The following is a 22,258-nucleotide window of genomic DNA, read 5'->3' as shown; positions in this document are numbered from 1 at the left end:
AGAGGTTAAATGACTGGGGTAAGCACTGGAACTCACTGTGGAACACAGGGCCTTTGGGCCTAGAAAGCTTACACTTTGCCTTGCTTCTCCCCTAAGTCTTCCCTCACCACCCTCCTCTTCCACACTGGGACAAAGAATGAAGAAAGCTCAAGGAAGAGAAAGGATCAGAGAAAATGAAGCTTCCCCGAGTGCTCCAGGCCACAAATTCCCGAGTCAGGCTGAGCATTGGCAATTTCCCCGCACTATGTTTAGAATGTGGGTACCTGGGCCCCACCCTAGGCCTACTGAAGAGGAATCTCTAGAGGTTTGTCCTGGGAATAAGAATTTCAAAAAGCCTTCAGGTGGGTTCTGCTGTGCAGCCCAGCTTTGAGCTTTGCTCCATGCTTGGTGTCTTGTCCTTTGGGTTTTGGGTCACAGGAGCCTGCGATAGCTCGGGCCCTGTGGTCTGTTACAGGCTATTATGGACGGTTATGGGCAGGTCATGACACAGTAGTCCCAAGGGGCTCAGAGCTTGGCCTTGGCACGTCACAGGCAGCAGCCCCGAGAGAAGAGAAGGGAGTCAGACCCTCTGAGCAAAGGGGAAGTTGCTGTGCTCTGCTCGGTGGGGTAGCCTCGTAGATGGTAAGTCAAGGGCGACTTCTGGGGCTTATGGGGCACCTTGCAGGACTGAGGGGAAAGTCTAGGCTTGGATCTCTTGAAAGCAACGATTGTGGTGCTGCTGTCCTGCTGCCTTGTGGCCGTGGGCTGTTGGATTTGCTCTTTCTCTGCTGTGGGTTAAGCTACTCTGCAATCGCCTCCTCCAGGATCCTCCTTACATATCCCCTGCTGAAGGACGCTTTCTTTTTCTCTTCCTTTTTGAAATGATCTTTTTGATTTGGGGAAGAAGATACCCAGCTGGGATGGTGAATTCCTTCCAATGTCACTAAAAAGCTACAGCCTATCCAAGAGTCACCTGGGGTTTCCCCTGCCTGATACCCTAACTGCCTTGCAGAATCAGGGGCTGTTCACACTCTTAACTGTGGGTCACTGCCTGCTGGCTGCTCCTGGAATAGTTAATGAGGACTAATGCCTACAATAGATTTTGTGCCCATGGAAATTTTCCCCTGAGCCTTCAGAGTCACCCAGGATTACAGTTTTCCTGCAAAGCCAAGAGCTCCTGCTGGGGTGGTAAACTCAGCCTCTCTTGCTGCTTCGGCAGCCATCCAGAGATGGCCTTCTCCTGTTGCGTTACACTTTCGTAGTCCCTCAAAGAAGTATCTGCGAGTCCCTATGTCAATTGTGTTTGGTGAGCCGTGGGGAAAAGGGAGTCATGAATGCTGAAATTTCCGCTTGTGTGAGAATTTCAAGTTTGCACCTGTCTCTGTCTGAATTTTCTAATGTAGGCTGGAATGGAAACATCAGATGTAGGAATTTTATCGGTCAATTTCTTACCCTGTTGTTTCAGTATTTTTTGCATCTCACTTCTCCTGGAACTATTACTAGAAGAGAATAGTAGAATTCAGGAGGGACCTGACATCTGTGTTACCCTTTCAAAACTTTTTTATCAACATTATTTCATTTGGCCTGTGCAGTTTCCCTATAAGGCAGATGTTAATGTTATTTCCATTTTAAAGATGACAAAAACAAGGCCCAGGCAGGTTCAGTGACTTGCCCAAAGTCACTCACATGCTTTTCCATTAGGGCTAGGATCTGGGTGAGGGCCTCCTGTCTTGTAGTCTAAGGCCTGGTTATTGCCTTATGTAGATATCAGAGCCAGCTGTTCATCTGATGGTTATTTATTGAGCATCTATTTTATTCTCAAGGCCCTGTGTTGGGTGCTGAGTTAGAGCAGGAAAGACACAGTCACTGCTATGATGGCATCTACATTCAAAACCAGCACTATCCAATAAATGTATAATGTGGGCCATATGTGAAATTTAAAATTTTTTTAGCAGCTGCAGTAATTTTAAAAAAGTAAAATTAATTTTAATGATATTATGTAATAATATATCTAAAATATTCTCTTATCGATATATAAGCAATATAATAATTATTGAGATATTTTACATCTTTCTTTCATATTTGAAATTTAGTGTGTGTTTTATAGACAACAGAGATTTCGAATGTTCAGTAGCCATATGTAGCCAGTGACTACCATATTGGACAGTGAAGCTAAAAAGAATGTCTACTTTTCAGAGAATAGGAGCCATATATCAGTTAGTATTTTAATTAAAAAAAATTTTTTTTGAGACAGAGTTTTGCCCTTGTTTCCCAGGCTGGAGTGCAGTGGTACTATCTTGGCTCACTGCAACCTCCACCTCCTGGGTTCAAGCAATTCTCCTGCCTCGGCCTCCCAAGTAGCTGGTATTACAGGCATGCGCCACCACACCTGGCTAATTTTGTGTTTTTTTTTAGTAGAGATGGGATTTCTCCATGTTGGCCAGGCTGGTCTTGAACTCCCAACCTCAGGTGATCCACCCACCTTGGCCTCCCAAAGTGCTAGGATTATATGTGTAAGCCACCACGCCCAGCCTAGTATTTTAATATTTTAAGTGTTAAAAGTACACCTCTTCTTGTTTCTTCATTCATTCATTTATTCAGTCATTCCAAAGGTATTGAATGAGCATCTGCCAGGTGCTTATTTTATTTATTTATTCATTTATTCATTTATTTATTTTGAGATGGAGTCTTGCTCCATCACCCAGGCTGGAGTGCAGTGGCATGATCTCTGCTCACCACAACCTCCGCCTCGGTTCTAGCAATTCTGTTGCCTCAACCTCCCTATTAGCTGGAATCACAGGCGTGCAGCTTATTTTATTTTATTTTTTGTATTTTTAGAAGAGATACGGGTTTTACCATGTTAGCCAGGCTGGTCTCAAACTCCTGACCTCAGGTGATCCACCCGCCTCGGCCTCCCAAAGTGCTGGAATTACAGGCGTGAGCCACAGCGTCCAGCCTATTTTTTTCTTTCTTTCCCTCACTACTGACCTCTTCTTTCTTCTTTCTTGTTTTTCCTTCCCACTCCTCCCTTCTTTGTTCCCTTCTATATTTTGTCACCTGTTTAGCTGTGTTCCCAGGCTCCAGAAATACAGTGTTAGTTGAGACAAAATTGGCTTTGATTAACAATAGAGTTTCTGTCCTCGAAATGACAGCTTACCATCAGAACTAATGAAACAGAGCTCCTGGCAGCCTTTGTGAAGACAAAATCAAACCCGGGTGCTTGTCTGCCCTTCAAAAAATAATGTCTGGCCTTGGGCCCAATTAAATAGATTATTGTTGCGTCTATGCAATGAATACCACCCAGACCTCAGAGAGAACCAGGAAGTTCTCTTTGTGTTGCTATGGAAAGTCTGCCAGGATTTATAAAAAGAAAAAAACTAAGATAAAGAAGAGTGCATATGGTATAATGTGATTTAGGTATATTTAAAAAGAAATATATCTATGTTGGCATATGCATTACTTTTTTTCCTGAAAGATACACAAAAAACTGCTGATAGTGGTGACCTTTGGGTAGATGGAGGACATTTTGAACCTCTTGTTTTAGACATTTCTCCAGTATTTTAATTTTTCTATGTTCATGTGTTACTTTTTGTTGTTTGTTTGAGACTGAGTCTTGCTCTGTTGCCCAGGCTAGAGTGCAGTGGCACCATCACAGCTCACTGAAGCCTCAACCTCCCAGGCTCAAGCGATCCTGTCATCTCAGCCTCTTGAATAGCTGGGACCACAGGTGTGCACCACCATGCCTGGCTAATTAAAAAAAAAATTATTTTGTAGAGATAGGTTCTCACTATGTTGCCCAGGCTAGTCTCGAACTCCTGGGCTGAAGCAATCCTCTCCTTGTCCTCCCAAAATGTTGGGATTACAGGCATGAGTCACCACACCCAGCCTGTTTTACTTTTAGTTAGGAATTTTGAAGAGAAAAATAGAATCTAGGGGAAGATGCTGGGCTTGCACTCAGATAATCCAAGTAGGGTGCGCTTCAAGTTGAGTTCGCGTGTACAAACTTGGTGGATGTTTTCCTCAGCTTCATTTGGATGACCTGATAAGGGGAAGCAACATGGTATTGGTTTGTGTTATTGCTGTAATGACTGCACCATCACTCACTCGGGGTGGGCTAATGCCTATAAAGAGAGAACAGCAACTTATCACTGAGTCATATTTTGACTCTTGTCAAATTTAGGCTGATGTCTTCTTAGGTTACTACACTCTTTATGACAATTAGTAAGAGAATAAGAGTGTGTATTTCCAGATTACAGAAACTGGTTGAGCCACCTGAGGCAATTCACTTGGCCACTCTGGATCTATTTTTGCTCTCTTTAAAATGCTTATGGGGAAAACATGTTGACATCTCAGACATTTATAGCCATGAAATTTCATAATTCCAACTATGTGTGATTTTACATACCTTGTATTTCATTGCTGGGTCTCTATCTAAAATTTTTCCAAATCCCATCAAGGTATAGTAGTATATTCATTTTAGCTAACAAATTATCCTTCTCAATAGAATTTTAAATGAAACTTTAAATACATTAATCATAACTTTCTGTTCATGGATATTAGCTCCAGTTGAGTCTTAGGAGTGTATCACGTTATACCATTATCTGTGTGGGTATGAAGGAATGTATGTATTTAACATTTTACATGTACTATGGTCTGCATGAAGATTTATGCATGTGGGTTCATAGCTAGATAATGGGGGCAGAGGAAATGCGGGTCAATATGCATTACAGAATGGGTTTGTTCATTTCCCTGTTATTACAGGATGTTTTCACAGCTTTTCAGTTGGTTTCCACCAGGCATTCACATGACCCACGGGAGGTCTGAGATGGCCCAGGAAAGAGGATGATTTAATGCCTTAAATGATTCTTGATCTGCCCATTGGAGAAGTTATTGAAACCACAATAGGCTTGTCATATGGTCTTCATTCTGGGCAGAAAAATTTCAATTTCAGCCAGTTTGGTAAAATTTAGACTTAAATAGGACAGTTGGTTTTCTAAGACACATAAAAATGAACAAAATCAGTAACTGATCAAAATTGCCTGTTCTGTGGGGAAAAATTGGGAGACTTTTAAAATTTTCACTGTTTATATTTAGAAAAACAATACTGGTCTCTTACTGACAATGTTTTGTGTATGGTAGATGCCTAGTAAATGGTGGTTGGATGGATGACGACTGGAGGAGTGAGTATATTCATGAGTTATTGTCCGTTTTCCTAACTCTTGGGACCATTTTGAATGTCCCAGTTGCAGAAAAGATGTCCTTCCCATGAGCATCCTATGTAGGGACTTGATGCCCTTTGGATTGTTAACCATTTCCATGGAGCAAATTTGTCTTCGGTAACATAGGGTGTTTTAAACAGAAAACTACTCTTCAAGTTCAAAACAAGAGCCTACACAGCACATGTGTTTTTCTGTGTCCATACTTAAAAATGTGCCAGATACAGCAACCTGTCCCACAAAAGAATTGAGTATGCCAATCCAGGAGCTAGTCAGCAATTGGAATTGTTAGTTCCTTGGGATATGCATAGGTCTGTCTCTGCAGAGATTAAATTGGCTGTGTCTTTTTTTTAAAGGAGAGCATAAAAGTGAGGCAATCTATAGAGTTTTGGAGGAAACCTTTAGAATTGGCTTAGTCATTTTGGGAATTCCTTGGTACTTTTTTTTCTGGGTTTATAACTTCTGAATATGTGCATCTTCTCCATCACCATTAAGAAGTCAGACCATCTTAGGTTCTTATTTAAGAAAATGCTGGTTGAATGTGCCTATTTTGTCTACCAATTTGCCAGTTTCACAGACTGCTGGTTTACTCTCCAACATCTGATAACACAGGAAATAGCGGGGGAGGCTGATGATGAAATGAAAATGCTCTACTTTTAAATTAGACTAAAATAAGTTTCTTTTTACCGCTAATGTTAGAGGCTATAGTTGTAGTTAAAGCTTGCAATAAGATAGGAAGGACTTTCATCATAACTAGCAGATAGAATAATACTAGCACTAGCTGTTGACTCGGCTTTTTGAGCATGTGAAATGTGGGAAAACATTTCTGTTGCAGGATCTGGCATTTAGTATTCTAAACAGAACCAACCTGTTAACTTGTTCTGAACTAGGGTTTTTCTTTTCTTTTCTTTCTTTTTTTTTTTTTAGTTTACATTCTCTTTTTTTTGTTATACTTTAAGTTCTAGGGTACATGTGCGTAACGTGCAGGTTTGTTACATATGTATACTTGTGCCATGTTGGTGTGCTGCACCCATCAACTCGTCAGCACCCATCAACTCGTCATTTACAGCAAGTATAACTCCCAATGCCATCCCTCCCCTCCCCCACTCCCCGTGATAGGCCCCGGTGTGTGATGTTCCCCTTCCCGAGTCCAAGTGATCTCATTGTTCAGTTCCCACCTATGAGTGAGAACATGCGGTGTTTGGTTTTCTGTTCTTGCGATAGTTTGCTGAGAATGATGGTTTCCAGCTGCATCCATGTCCCTACAAAGGACACAAACTCATCCTTTTTTATGGCTGCATAGTATTCCATGGTGTATATGTGCCACATTTTCTTAATCCAGTCTGTCACTGATGGACGTTTGGGTTGATTCCAAGTCTTTGCTATTGTGAATATTGCTGCAATAAACATACGTGTGCATGTGTCTTTATAGCAGCATGATTTATAATCCTTTGGGTATATACCCAGTAATGGGATGTCTGGGTCATATGGTACTTCTAGTTCTAGATCCTTGAGGAATCGCCATACTGTTTTCCATAATGGTTGAACTAGTTTACAATCCCACCAACAGTGTAAAAGTCATTTTCTAAACTTTTCTGAATATCCTTGCTCAAAGCCTTGGTTTGTTGCCAGAAAAGGTCTCTGACTGTGATCGCATTTTTGTGTTATAGATTTTTTTCTGGAAAAATGTAATGCTGAATTAACTGTATAGTTATTTGGCAGCCTAAATATTTATTTTTATTTTGTAGTCACTTTGAATTAGGAGTCCCTGTAGGTTATAGAAATCCTTTAAACAGTGTTTTGCCCTAGTCCTTCCCATGGTCCAGGGTATGCATGTGATTAAAACTTGCCCATACTCTGCAAAACAATCTAGCTTTAGAGTCTTTGATGGGGAAACAGAGACAAGAAGCCATTGAGTCAACAAGATGGAAATATGGAATATGAACATTAGAAAAGGGTCAAGTGCAGTACTTTGGGAGGCTGAGGCGGGAGGATTGCTTGAACCCAGGAGTTTGAGACCAGCCTGGGCAATATAGCAAGACCTCCATGTCTACAAAAATAAAATAAAATAATTATCTAGGTGTGGTGGCATGCACCTGTGGACCCAGCTACTTGAGGGGCTGAGGTGGGAGGATCACTGGAGCCCAGGAACCCAAGACTTCAGCAAGCTAGGACAGTGCCGCTGCACTCCAGCCTAGGCAACAGAGGGAGATCCTGTCTAAAAAAAAAGGAAAAAAGGAAGGAAGGAAGGAAGGAAGGAAGGAGGGAGGGAGGAGAGAGAGAGAGAGACAGAAGGAAAGGAAAGGGAAGGGAAGGGAAGAGAAGGGAAGGGAACTTTGGGGTCATCTGGACTAATCCCTTTAGTATAAATGAACAAAATAGAACCCAGAGGGATTAGATGACTTGCCCAATATTACACAGTTAGTCGCATAGATGAGACTGTAAATTTATGTTTATATTCATCAAACATTTATTGAGTTTTTGGAGTGACTGCCATGGGTGCAGCACTGTGCAAGATCCAGGGGAGACTTGATGAAAAAGTCAGATGCACCCCCTGCCCTTGTGAAGTTTATGCGTCCTAGCTGGAGAGGGAAACTAAACAGCCAGTTACCCTATTAATTACTTAATGGCAGGAGTATCCAGAGGTATGAAGGATGCTCCCGTTGAATCAGAAAGCAGACCTGAGATATCATGGGGGCCTCTTTGATAGGTCCTTACAGCATCTTTTAAAGAAAAAAATGAGTGCCCTGAGCAAACATCTTGAAAAAGAGAAGAAAAGGCCCAGCTTGTAATTATAGCAAATGCTATATGCTTGGCTATTTAATGGTATCCTAGAGCCCAGGTTAACCATGGCTTTCAGGCAGGGCAGTCATTTTTTCAGAGTAGTAATTAGGACTACCTAAAATTTTAGAGTAGCTTTATTCAAGCACTCAATTTTAAAATTAGCATTTGGCTTCTTAAGTTTGTAGACAGCAGTGATGCTGATGTGCGTATATTAATATGTTCCCACAGTTTACAGATTTTACATTCTAAATGTGAGTCTATTGCAAATTAATAAAGATCAATATAAAATTCTGCACAGAGTCCAGCAGTTGCACAAGAACAGGATAAAGGGATATGTATTTTAAGAATAACGTATGTAAGATCTGGTGGCTTTAGTTGAAGACATGAGTCAACAGAGCAATGTTGCTTCCAAGAAAGTGTTACATGAAGGTTTATGAACAGAAGTATTGGCATCAGTGAAGAAGCTCTTCCTCTACCCTGCATTTGTCAGCTTATCTGGAGAAGTATTCAACATTTCAGTGGCAGGCTGACCGAGGAGTGCACACGCAAATCATCCGTCCGTCCATCCATCCATCCATCCATCCATCCATCCATCCATCCATCCACTCATCTATCTTTCCAACTATTCATCTTTCCATCTATCCATCCAATTATCCATCCATCCATCCGTCCATCTGTCTGTCCATCCATCCATCCATCCACTCATTTATTCACTCATGTTGTTTATTGTCCCCTTAACAGAATGGAAGCCTCCGTCAGAAGAGCAGGGTGGGGTGGGAAGTTGGGGGGATTGCTCACTGCTGTGTTCCTGGGGCCTAGAGCAGTACTTGACATGGCAGGCCCTCAATACATTGTTGAATGACTGAATAGAATGAATGTGAGAATTTCAAATTCTGTCAGATGAGAAATACTTGAAAGAAGTGAACTTGTTGTAAAGAAAAGAAGTTTTATTGGAGCCACAAGAACTATCATTAGAGTTTTGAAGGCCTGTCACATGGAAGAGCAGAGGGCAGGGCCTTTTCTGTGTTTCTACAGTGGACAGGGCAAGGAGCAATGGATGAAAGCTGCAACAATGGCAGGAGTGGCAACAAGGCAGGTTTAGGAAACCCTCATAATCTAATGACAACTGATCCTGGGAAAAGCTCACTCAAGGTGGATACAATCAAGCTTGGGTCAAAATTTCATAGTAAATACAAAAATAAATTTTTGATTTGGACTTTTATTTTGAAAAACAAAACTAAACATTAAGAAAATAAATTTATTTATTATATTAACACAGTTTTGATTATAATTTCAGCTGTAGGCTAATTCTGCAGTCAAATGCTTTACCACTGCACTATACCCTTTTTACAGGCTAATTCTAAAACCCCACAAGGACTAAATCAATTGTTGTTAGGTTTTGTACAGGAGGGGTTGAGTACATTTTTATGACATAATTTTTTGCTAAAACAATATAACATTTCTTTTTTTTTTTTCCTGAGACGGAATCTTGCTCTGTCAGAGTCAGCTGGAGTGCAGTGGCATGATCTCGGCTCACTACAACCTCCGACTCCCTGATTCAAGGGATTCTGCTTCCTCAGCCTCCCAAGTAGCTGGGATTACAGACATGCACCACCACACCCAGCTAATTTTTGTATTTTCAGTAGAGATGGGGTTTCACCATGTTGGCCAGGATGGTCTCTGTCTCCTGACCTTGTGATCTGCCTGCCTTGGCCTCCCAAGGCACTGGGATTACAGGCGTGAGCCACTGTGCCCAGACACAACATAACATTTCTTAGTTCACATTTGGCTTTTTAAAACAGCGGTATTGAAATATGATTCACAACACATTTGACTTTTACAATTTTCTTAAGGCCTCCTCTTAACCACCATGTAATCTTATTCGATTTTGATTATTAGAAAGCATCTCTATTGGTTTTCTTCTGTCCAGTAGGTGACCTCTCCAACTGTCAGCAGCTTTACTTGTGATACTTTTCCAACATCACTTTCATCAACTTCAAAAAATTTCTCTTTTGCAAAATCTAGAATTACCCTGTAAAACCAAATCACATTGCATTCATAGTTTATTGTGGAGAAATCATAAATCTGGGAGAGACTAAGAAACAAAAATATGACTTGTTGGATGAAAATATGCATCAAGATTAAGCAAGCAGAGATGTTTAAGTAGGAACTGATTTCATTAATGAGCATTTTTTTGTTAGTAAATAATTTTATGTTATAAAACATTTACCTTCCCAATGTTACCATAACTATGGGAACTTGAAATAGGAATACTCAGAAAATGATAAGAGTTAGGAGCCACTAACATGAGTTAAGTGTCCTAAGCTTCACTTCACCAAGCAAAGAATGAAAGGAATGAATATCCTGGCACATCTATAATTCATTCTATTTGGTAGACCAGTTGGGAAATTCTGCCATCAGTGATGGAATCCTGAGTTAAAACAATCTTGATGAGCTGGAACACTGGCCCCAGTCCAACGTATAACATTTGACTAAGTTAAGTGTTGAATTATTGCAATTAGGTCCCAAGCCTTGCCCACCACCTCCCCGCTCCAAGAAAAAAATAAAAATAAAACCCAACTCTACAGTCATAGCATGGCAAAGGGAAAGGCTTGGCTTCCACAGTTCACATGAAAAAGAGCTCAAGTTCTGAGGTGACCACATGCTCAGTATGAATCAGCGAGGGGCACAATTGCTCTAAGACGCATCTTGAGTTTCCCTTGGGAACAGTGGCCATACAGTAAGATATAACATCCTTTCTTGTATTATACACAAACTCCATTTACGCATCTGCAGTAGCTGTATGTGGGAGGTGGCGAGAGTAGGGAGTTAGTTTGAGGGTTTGCGGGAGGTACAGACAAGCCACAGCTATCTCCATGTGAGGCCTGCTTTGAAAGGTTAATGTATTGCTTTGCGCTTGTTTGCTTGGAAGGAGGGGACTCCGATCTGGGAAAAAGAGGAATTAAGCAAGCTATGGGCAGGGAAGGGGTGCAGTTAGTCCTCAGAGATACCTGGAGCCAAGGACTTGAACTCCATGGGGTTACCTCTCCACTTCTCATTTCTGTGTCTCCGAATATTGGCATCATTCTCTCTGATGAGTCATCTCCAAGAAGAATTACAGCCCCTAGGAGCTTCCATACCTCACATCTTCCAACTCCACGCCTAAGGAGGAACCAGTATTTATTCTCTCTGGCCCCAAATTTAAAAATCTCAGGGTAGGATCTAATTGGTCAGGTGCCTTACTCTAGGCTGATTAACTGTGGCCAGGAGTTTAGAGGACTATGATTGGTCCACTCTGGTAGCCTGGAGTTGGGCTTTCTAAAAACTTGGCAGCTGCCATTCACACCACTTGGTGAATGTGGAGGGGTCAAGATTTTCCCAAAAGGAGTTTGCTGTTCTTATCAAGCAATGCGAAGATGAGCGATCTGGAAACGTACCTGGGCCTGAGGAGTAGAGGAAAGAACTGGGAGTGTATGCACTTTTGGGCTGGGCACAATCCCAGCACCTATAATCCCAGCACTTTGGGAGCCAAGGTGAGTCGTTTGAGCCCAGGAGTCTAAGACTAGCCAGGGAAACATAGTCAGATCCCATCTCTACAAAAAAATAAAAAATTAGCTGGGCATGGTGGTGCACACCTATAGTCCCAGCTACTCAGGATGCTGAGGTGGGAGGATTACTTGAGCCCAGGAGGTCAAGGCTACAGTGAACTGTGATTGCACCACTGCACTTCTCTCCAGCCTGGGTGACAGAGCGAGACTTGGGGTGGGGTGGAACTGAGGCACAGAGGCTCAGCATTGTCAAATGACCTGCCCAAGGATACTCAACTGGTTAAAATCAAAAGTCCCAGGCCTCCAGCACTGAACTCAAGAGTTTCATCCTCTATACTTTGCTGTCTTCCTAAAGAAGAAAACATGTTTGAAGGTGATAATTACCTTCAAACATGTGAAGGACTCTTATGCGGAAGTAAGAACAGTGTTGTCTGAAGATGCCCTGGAGGGCAGATTAGGATTCCTGGACAGTAGTAACAGAGAACAGAATTCTACTAAATTTAAGGGAGAACATTGACACCGGAAGGGCCGTGTCGGGCAGGGCTGGAGGCTGTAGCCTGGGCAGGGGGCTGCTGCATTCTTTCAGGGGAGAGGTGCTGTAGGCCTGAGCTGAGCAGGGCCAGTGGGAAAGGAGAAGGAGGAACACTTTGGAGGGGTAAAAAGCAGACAGGACCAGCAGGACATGGTGCATGATTGTGGGGTAGAGGGAGGACGGAGAACTCAGTGGATGAGTTCAGTTGCTAAGCGTGGAAGTTGCCTGCTGTGGGACTGGCATGTACATAGAATCTGCAAAATAAGAAAGGGCTTTCAATGGGGTGGACAGTTGAAACTTCATGGAGAGGATGGCACTGAAAGAAAGGGTTGGATTTTAAGGGGCATCGGTAAGGATGAAAGGGAAAGACATCCCAGGACGAGGGAACTCCATGGGCAAGGCACAGGGAGAGGAAAGCACAGGATGCGTTTGCATTTGGGCTGAGAAGTGGCCTGAGTGGGATAGTGGGGAAAAATAATTATGAAGGTCATGTTGAGTCAGTGAAAGAAGAACCTTCAACATCAGGATGTGGTAAGAGCCTTACCCATCTTATCTCAGAGAGCCTTCTGTTGCCTGGGACAGCAATATGACCAAAATGGCATTTGGGGAAACTATGGAAATGGCACAGCTAAAGGGCTGTCCCTCTTTCTTGAGTCAGTTGGATGTAGAGATAAGCACATCTAGATCCTACCTGTGTGAAAGGATCTAGTTGCGGGGGCGGGGTGGGGTAATGCGTATGTCAATTAGCCAGATCTAGCCACTTTACAATGCATGCATATTTTCTCTTCTTTCTTTCTTTCTTTCTTTTTTCTTTTTCTTTTTTTTGAGACAGAGTCTTGCTCTATCACCCAGGCTGGAGTGCAGTGGCACGATCTCAGCTCACTGCACTCTCTGCCTCCTGGATTCAAGTGATTCTCCCGCCTCAGCCTCCTAAGTAGCTGGGACTACAGGCAAGTGCCACAACACCAGCTGATGTTTTTATGTGTAGTAGAGATGGGGTTTCACCATGTTGGCCAGGCTGGTCTCCAACTCCTGACCTCAAGTGATCCACCCACCTCGGGCTACCAAACTGCTGGGATTATAGGCGTGAGCCACCACGCCCAGCCTAATGTGTGCATATTTTTAAACATCATGGTGTACCTGATAAATATATGTAATTTTTATGTTTTAATTAGAAAATTAATTTTAGAGAGAAATGAAAGCCATGTTATAAACAGATTTTCTGAGGAATGTATCATAGTACATTTCCATGGGCTCGTATTTTATTGAGATAGTATCAAGTGCTGAGTTCCTGTGACATCTTATCCTTGCCCTTTGATTCTTATCACCAACCCCTTTACTGTCACTGTTTATGAACTATAGAGGGCTCAGGTGGTGTGTTTTTGCAAGGCCTCATCTTCATCCTGGGTGGGGAATGACGTTGGCTGGGAGGAGCAAAAGGCCCTGAAGTGCCTGTCGAATCAACAGTGAAAATGCCATGAGGTGCACAAGGGCGGGTGGGTGAGTTGTTTGTCCCTAAATCTGCAATACCCCTCCGGCACATAAACATAATGTCGAAGAAGAAGAGTGCGCTTACTCTGCCAAGGCTTCTTCAAGGGAAATTTCCTATCCCCCACCCCTTCCTGCCTCCCCATCAGATTTGTTCCAAACCAGCTCTGTGAATAAGTCACCCTAACTAGCTTCCCAACCGTTGCCTACCCAGATGCCACTCCAGGTTCAGGCCTTAGGATACAGCAGGGACAGGGCTGATGGCAGAGAGGGATGGGCAGGCTCCATGTGCGTGTCATGAGGAGGAAGGATGAGCGGTGGTGAGTTCCATAGAGCCGGAAGGGAAGGAAGGGTGGGTCTAGTGTTTACATGCTTCCCTGAGTTGTGGAGGAAGTTAGTGCACAAGGTCTTTAATGCACGCATGAGGGTGGTTAGGACCTCAACGAATGGTGGCCTCCGAATTAGAAAGCAAGAGATATGTGTACGAGATTTAGGCGGGAAATTCAATGGGAAAAATAGAGAAAGCGGGACAAGAAGATAAGATTTTGAGCGTGGTGACTGGAAGAATGATGCCCCTGAGAGAAATGATAGTCTACAGGGGCAGCTAATTTTGGAGGAGGGTTGGGCATTCACTCTCAGGAGTGCTGATCTGGTAATGGTGACATAACCGAAAGTCACTGCAGAGTGGACATTTGGAAGTGTGAGATTGGCACTCACGGGGTGGGCCTGGACAAATGGATGTGTCCCTTAATTCACTATTTATCAAACACCCACCATGGACCAGGCTCTGTGCTAGGGATGCAAAATCAAAGAAGGCTCCAATTCATCCTTGAAAGGAGGAGATCTTCATCAGAGTCATCTAATAGAGATCAAGAGATCAGTTTTTAAACCACAGAGGGAAAGAGGAGTGTTCAAGGCAGTGGCTTTCAAAGGCAGGGCCTGGGCACACCCACCTCCGTCCATCCTGCCCTTCACAGGGCAGAGCAGGCCCATGTGGGATCCATGTTGAAATGTTACATATTTTTGCTGCAAATGTTACTGAACCAAGTTGGTTTGGGTTTGCATTCTAAATGTTGAGTGGAAGAGGTATGATGCACAGCTGCACATGCAGTCTGCAGGAACCTGACAGTTCTGTCTCTGGTATTTCATAGAGGATGGTCGGGGCATAAAGTAGTCCTAGTCAAGCAGCCGCACAATGCTGAGGGCCGACTGGGTGAATATCACGAAAGCTACGGGTGCTCTTGTGGATACTGTGAAATGCTGTTATGTCCTGAAGAGCCTGGGGGAAAATCTGTATCTTTTTTGTCTCTCTCCTTTATCCCACTGCCCAAGCCCATCCAACTCAAATTCTGTTACCTGTGGTTTCTCTTTGCTCTGGACTCCTGTGGAGTTCATTTGTGGGACACCCACGGGTAACACTTATTTATTGAATCATCTCTTGAATTCCAGTTTGGTTCCCGAGCTAGAGTGTGTAAGTCCGGTAGGAGCAGTTCCCACATATTATTATTCTGTGGGATTTTCCTTGTGCTTAGCACAGTGTGGGCTCTCAGAGATCTTAGTAAATGCTGTTTAGTTGGTTGGCTGTTGGGTTGAAGTCTTGGAGCACAGATATTTTAGTTAGTTCTCTGCTGAAGCAGCTTTGGAACAGAGTGATTAAATTACTCTCTTGTTAGGGTGACAGTCATTATCTGACACAAATATGCATTGACTGCCTACATCCTGAATTGTGAAGGAAAAAAATGCTTTCAGAACACTCATGATCTAAATAAAGCGTCAAATGCAGTTTCATATTTGCTTCAGGTGCTTCTGCTGCCCTCCCATTAATATGTATTTATTAAACACCCACTCCATGAATTTAGTGCAGAGTTGGTGCTATATGGGACATGGCAGAGGGATTACAGATTCTGTAGCAAAGACAGGCCCTGCTGTCCTGGGTCTCAGGAGCTCAGCTAGTGCGTGGGCATTAGTCTCTTGGTGGCTAGTTTCAGCATCTGGGACTTACTACTCAGCAGGGATGGGCACACATGTCATCCCTGCAGACGCCTCCATGCTCTGCCCTGTGTTGTCAGAATTAACTCTTTAGTTCCCTACTGCTGCATCGGATCAGGACTTGAGGACATGGACCCTGAATGTGAAGGAACTCAGTTGGTCAAACCTGCAAGTCTAAGATTCAGACCAGGGCAGGCCAGAACTCTAATACTGGCTGTAGTCATAGGCTTCATTTTCAGTTATGGGTAAAATGCAGTGAAAATGCCCACCTCGCAGGGTTGTGGGAGATGTAACTGAGATGGTGAATGGAGACACATCTCCCCTCTTTCCTTGTCACCACCTTCCTCACCCAGGGCTCCTGTCTGCTATTTCATTAGCATTGGTTACCAGCCCAGCTATGGCTCCAGGGGCTGTGGGCAGTTGAAGATGGTTTGCGTCGTTTCTTGCCCAACCACAGCCTGGCTACCTCTGCTCCTCCCAGCTTTGTGGACCTGAACAATGAAGTCCCAGGATGGGGGAGATTTGGAGGTACTCTCTCTTTGCCTATTTCACACCAGCGGTGGGTTTGTGACCACTGGAATGACCACTCCCAAACCATGCAAGAATCATTTTAGATTTGACACTGGTTATCTAAGGAACTCTAAAAAAGAAAATCACAACATAAATAACTCACAAGTGAATTTTGTGGCTTTCGTAGACATATTTATTTATATTTTTCAAAAGCAGTAAGTTTACAGAAGATACCCAAAACATTCTTTGCTTCCTTCCACCACAAAAGCCACACATCTGCATCATTGCTAGGAGGCTGTGTTGGGGAGATTGTGATCTTCCTACTGATCTTTTTTTTTTGAGGCAGAGTCTCACTCTGTCACCCAGGCTGGAGTGCAGTGGCCCAATCTCGGCTCACTGCAAGCTCCGCCTCCTGGGCTCACGCCATTCTCCTGCCTCCGCCTCCTGAGTAGCTGGGACTACAGGTGCCCGCCACCACACCAGGCTAATTTTTTGTATTTTTAGTAGAGACGGGGTTTTACTGTGTTAGCCAGGATGGTCTCAATCTCCTGACCTCGTGATCCGCCCGCCTCTGCCTCCCAAAGTGCTGTTATTACAGGCGTGAGCCACCGCGCCCAGCCATGATCTTCCTACTGATCTTTAAAAAAAGCAAACACAAATGAAAAACCAAGAATCTGGTGTTGGTTGCAATGCATGTATTGGTTCAACTCTTACAAAAGGATTTTATCCTTATCTTCAGCTTGTCTTGTTAATTGGCAACATGGCGTATCTATCAGAGAGTGCCGCCTCAACTGCTCTGATCTTTAATTTCTGTGATCTTATTTAGCTTTTCCATTGTTGATGAGTTCTTGGTGAAGTTTTTTTAAAATTTCAATATGGAATATGTTTGGTTGGCTCTTATCTTTTCCAACGATTTGGAAGGTGCCCATTCTGTCTTAAGTTCTGCCAATTGCACCTCAAAGTTTTTCTTAAGATTGCCAGCACAGGTTCATTGGTCTTTGAATGCACTGGGATGTTCTTTCTGATTATTTCTGCAAACTCTCTCCAGTAACTCAGTGGCATAGGTCTGCCTATCCCCTGGCAGCATGGTCCAGGCTGCCTTGTACAGTGGAACACGTTGTACAGCACAGCCTGTCTGCTCCCAGATCAGACTTTGTTGGTGAATCAAGGCATCTTGTCTCACTGAGCTGGGCCTTGGTCTCAGCACAAGCCTCGCTCAGGGGATGGCCATCCACTGCCGTTCCACTAGATTTGGCACCCGGGAGGAAACCAGCATCCCATCCCTGGGCTAGCGTTTTTCTTGTATATATTATCCCACTTAATATGCAAGTCTTCTCACTTCTGGGCATGTAAGATACTTTGGCAACTATTTGGAAATAACCCCCTCCTTGCTCACATTGCCTAACTAGCTATGCCAATAGTCTTTAATAAAAAAGAATGGCTGAGAAGCTTTAGGAATGACTTCTCTTTGCTCTACACAATGCCTAACTGTTAAGAGCATTTAGGGGAGTTTTCTTTGTCATTTGGGGTGGAATTCAGCTGTGTCTCCTAAGTGGCAGAGTGGCACTGGAACTTAGGGCATTTTCAGAAATCTCAAAATAATGCCCTGTGGTGAGGCCTACCAGGTCTTTAATAATAAAAGTGGTAGACTATTAGCCATCAGTCTAATTCAAGTGTCCAGACTGGAGTTATTAAAATGAGTAGCACAACCATGTGACCAGCATTACTTCCTATATATAGACACAATCTTGAATGTTTATTCAGAGGAAATGGGTTACAATTTCCCTGACATTTGGGCATAAAACATCTGCCATCCTATGAATTAGAAAAGTAATGAGGTCTTGGATGATGTGTCACTTATCTTTATTAAATGCAGCTCTCAGCACGTGGTAGCATCTAGTGCTCAATAAATGGTTGATGAATGAATTAAATGAATGGACTATCACTACATCACAGTTTGGCTGTAAATATATAGGATTAAATGATTTGGCTTGTGGAAAATGACTTGATTTTATTATCTCAACTTTCAATACAACTGAATTGCCCAGTTTCTGGGATTGTAAGTAGCAAGGGAATGAGATGTATAGGAGTGATGAGATGCGTGGGTGTTCATTAATTTGTTAGTGGGATTAGTGTCATAAGTAGATTTTTTTTTGTCAGTACATTTTCTGAAAGGTGTTTTTTCTTACCTTTTTCTAAATCTGAAATACATTTCCAACATCTCTGAATATTCAAAGCCTCTCTTACAGCATTGTACTCATAGAATGAGAAACATTTAGACTTCTTGGATGAGGATTCATCTGTTTTATCTGTGGCGTACTCTCCTTACAGTTGCCTGTTCTCACATAGTCTTAGCCACTTCAGCAACTGAATAATTCCTCTTGGATGATGAGGTGAATTCCAGAAATTTTGGGGGATTCGCCAATTACACAGTGAACATTCCAGCCTTGTTTTGTTTCGTTTTAGACATGATGCAGACATCCTTTAGAAATTAACAGAATTGTGTGCCCTGGCTTGCAGTTGTTATCTCAGGGCACTTTTAAGTTCTGGTTTTGACAGAAGCGTTGTTCAATTCTAAACACTGGACCAAATCCTGGAGACTTGTGCAATGATGGCCACCATTAGGGGGAATAAGCGTGTGTTGCTAAGTGTCTAGAAACCACTTCAAATACCTGTTTTAAGAACCTTGCTATGGTCTGTTTAAATGTAGTTTTTTTCAAAATAGATTTTTAATGGTTATCTTCTGAATAGCTTGGATTGCAATTGAAGAGGAAAGCAGCTCTTTTAAAAAAAAGTAGCTTACATCAGAGATGGAAAAGTTGTATCTAATTCTGTGTGATGGTTGCTATGGTGATGATTGAATGTAAATTTCAGTTTATGGAAAACCCTGTTAAGGTTTTGATTAGAGACCAGAGGTGGAGCTTGGGGTCAGTTGGTGAAGTGGCTAAAAAGCATTTATTAATGGGGCGAAAAGAAAAAAGAATGATGAGGTCACATGCAGCTGGCTCCACACCCAGGTATCAGTCGGCACAGGCTTATCTCTTCATGGGGAGACGGTACAAATTAGAGCAGGGAAGGAAGAAAGGTGCTTCTCTTTTCCCTTGATTTCTTCCTTGAGGAAACGGAAGAAGGGACAGCTTCCTTGGAGAGAAGGCAGCTCTTGCAAAGGTGAACTCCCATGTGCCAGTGTCATTGGTTTGAAGCAGGCGTTTGGCACGTGGGAAAGGAGCTGCAAGCATCAGATGCAGGAGCTGGACTCAGCCATCTTGATACCCTCCAGTCACGATTCCCATCCTTTGAGTACCTGCTCTTCCCAGCAAGAAGGAAAGAAAAAAAAAAAAAATCAGCAGAGGAGTTATAACATCGAGTTACCCTAAAGCTTCAATCGTTAGAATCGTAAATCGACCTAGAGAGCAGGCTTTGCCTCTTAAGTTAAGCCATTTAATCTAAGAAGGGACACTTAAGGATCAGGAGTAACTGATCTATGAACAGGTGTTTGTTTATCGAAATCTTACTCTGTAGTGCTAGCTACTTCATTCTCTAGTATTTGTGTGTAGTTGCTCTAATAGTGCACCCCCCTTGTTTCTCTCTCTCTGTGTGTGTATGTGTGTATATATATATGTGTGTGTGTGTGTGTGCATATTTTTTAAAGACCATAAGAGTGAGAAAGTATACCAATGACTTTTCATTAACCACATCTATAGAAACCTGGATCCTTAAGTCCCTGAACAAAATGTGGTCATCACTGCCCTCCTGGGTAATTGCATACAGGCATATTCTCTCTGTGATACCGGCACTCAGCATAATTTTGAGTGGCCGGGCGCGGTGGCTCAAGCCTATAATCCCAGCACTTTGGGAGGCCGAGACGGGCGGATAACGAGGTTAGGAGATCGAGACCATCCTAGCTAACACGGTGAAACCCCGTCTCTACTAAAAAATACGAAAAAAAAACTAGCCGGGCGAGGTGGTGGGCGCCTGTAGTCCCAGCTACTCGGGAGGCTGACGCAGGAGAATGGCGTAAACCCGGGAGGCGGAGCTTGCAGTGAGCCGAGATCTCGCCACTGCACTCCAGCCTGGGCGACAGAGCCAGACTCCGTCTCAAAAAAAAAAAAAAAAATCAGTAGTATGATGTGGCCACTAAAAGCTACCATAGTATTAAGCTACCTTAATAAGAGAATAGCTCCTTTGTCCTAGAATAATTTCAATATGTTCTACCAAGAAGGGTGTTCCATTCTGGGTGCCACCTTTTTAGGAGGAATATGTCCAGAGGAGAACAACCAAGAAGCCTGGAATCATTTATGCACCATTTTTTGGAAAGGACTGAGGCTGTGTTCCGAGCTGCTGGGTAAGGGAGATCTCTATTTGAGGTGGAGGTTGCTAGGGGGCAGGAAGGGTGGACGTGATAGTGGGAGTCCCATCACTCTTTCCACCCTGGGTGATTACAAAGTCGGGGACTGCATGGCACTCCCCTGGGGACGGTGACTGTTCATGTGAACTAAATTGGAGCAGTTAGAATGAAGGGAAGAGTTTCTGTTTCATGCTAGTGGGACTATTTTTCTCTTTTCCTTTGGACCTTGTTGTGAAGTGAGCCTGTGGCTGCCACAACCGTCTTGCCACCAGCTTGAGAATGAAGTTTGTGCTGAAGATGATAAAATAGAGAAATGGGAAGAACCTGGGACCTTGGTGCTGTGGCTGAACACTTACCAACCCCAAACCTGCCTGAATGCTGAACTTTGGATTCCGGGAGATAAATGTCTTTAATGTTTCAGGCATTTTGCGTTGGGAACTATCTTAACAGATTCAGCAAGGTTGGACTAAAGATAAGGATGAGCTTTCACAGATATTAGTAATTTGTTTTTTTGTGGTTGGTTTTTTTTTTTTTTTTTTTTGAGACGGAGTCTCGCTCTGTCGACCAGGCTGGAGTGCAGTGGCGAGATCTCGACTCACTGCAACTTCCGCCTCCCAGGTTCAAGAGATTCTCCTGCCTCAGCCTCCTGAGTAGCTGGGATTAAAGGCACGCACCACCACACCTGGCTAATTTTTGTATTTTTAGTAGAGGCGGGGTTTCACCATGTCGGCCAGGCTCGTCTCAAACTCCTGATCTTAAATGATCCACACACCTCGGCCTCCCAAAGTTCTGGCATTACAGACAGGAACCACTGCATCCAGCCCAGATATTAATAATTCAAAATGCACCTCAGTGGAGTAGACTGAAGAAGGGGGCTCTTGTCACTGTAATATTCAAGTAGAGGTTGGCAATGATTTAAAAAATATCCTTTAGTATAATTTGCACTAAATGATTCTTCAGGTTCTTTTAAACTTTGGTCATCTAAGATTCAAAAATAATTCTTACTAAAGTGTGACTGTCTGTGAAGCTGAACCTTCCCCAGAGAATTTGCATCATCCTCAGTGTGTTAACTCAAATGAAGCTTTTATTAGTTGAATGTGGAGGTGGGGGAGGTTTTTGTGTATGGGAACCTTCCAGGTGCTCCTTGCCTACTTGGTGTTAGTGGGCCACTCTCCTCTTCCCCCTACAGGGGTCTGTGTCTCTACTTTTGGAAGGTTGCTGAACCTGAACAAAGAGGAAATAAACTGTATTGTGACTGCAGGGTTGGCAAAACACGACATACAAAGGACTACAGTATCATGAGAAGGAAAAGTGAAAAAGAGGAAGGTGTTGAGGTGGTGGGCACAGGGGCTGAGAGGAATGGCGGAGAGGTGGCTCATAGGTTGCAAGATCACAGGGAAGGAATTTTCTACCTGTTTTAACCATGCTCCATTTTGACTCACACCCTCCTTCTATAGTGCATATTATTAAAATAACAGTTCAAAATGTTAATTATAGTATAGGCCAGGTGCAGTGGTTCAAGCCTATAATCCCAGCACATTGGGAGATCGAGGCAGGAGGATCCCTGGAATCCAGGAGTTCGAGACCAACCTGGGTACCTGGGTAACATGGAGAAACCCTGCCTCTACAAATTTTTTTTTTTTTTTTTTTTTGAGACGGAGTCTCACTCTGTCACCCAGGCTGGAGTGCAATGGCACGATCTCAACTCACTGCAACCTCTGCCTCCTGGGTTCAAGCGATTCTCCTGCCTTAGCCTCCCTAGTAGCTGGGACTACAGGTGCACGCCACCATGCCCAGCTAATTTTTCGTATTTTCAGTAGAGATAGGGTTTCATCATCTTGGCCAGGCTGGTCTCAAACTCCTG

General features: G+C 43.3%; 1 protein-coding gene across 4 annotated transcripts in view; it reads left to right on the top strand.

Annotated features, from left to right (window-relative positions):
- The window catches only part of PIK3AP1 (phosphoinositide-3-kinase adaptor protein 1), a 127,288-nt gene that overhangs the window by 19,063 nt on the left and 85,967 nt on the right, over positions 1-22,258 (top strand).

This window comes from Macaca mulatta, chromosome 9, assembly GCF_049350105.2.
Source record: "Macaca mulatta isolate MMU2019108-1 chromosome 9, T2T-MMU8v2.0, whole genome shotgun sequence".
Classification (NCBI taxonomy): Eukaryota; Metazoa; Chordata; class Mammalia; order Primates; family Cercopithecidae; genus Macaca; species Macaca mulatta.
Note: the sequence above shows the minus strand (reverse complement) of the source record. Positions and strands in the feature narration are given on the sequence as shown.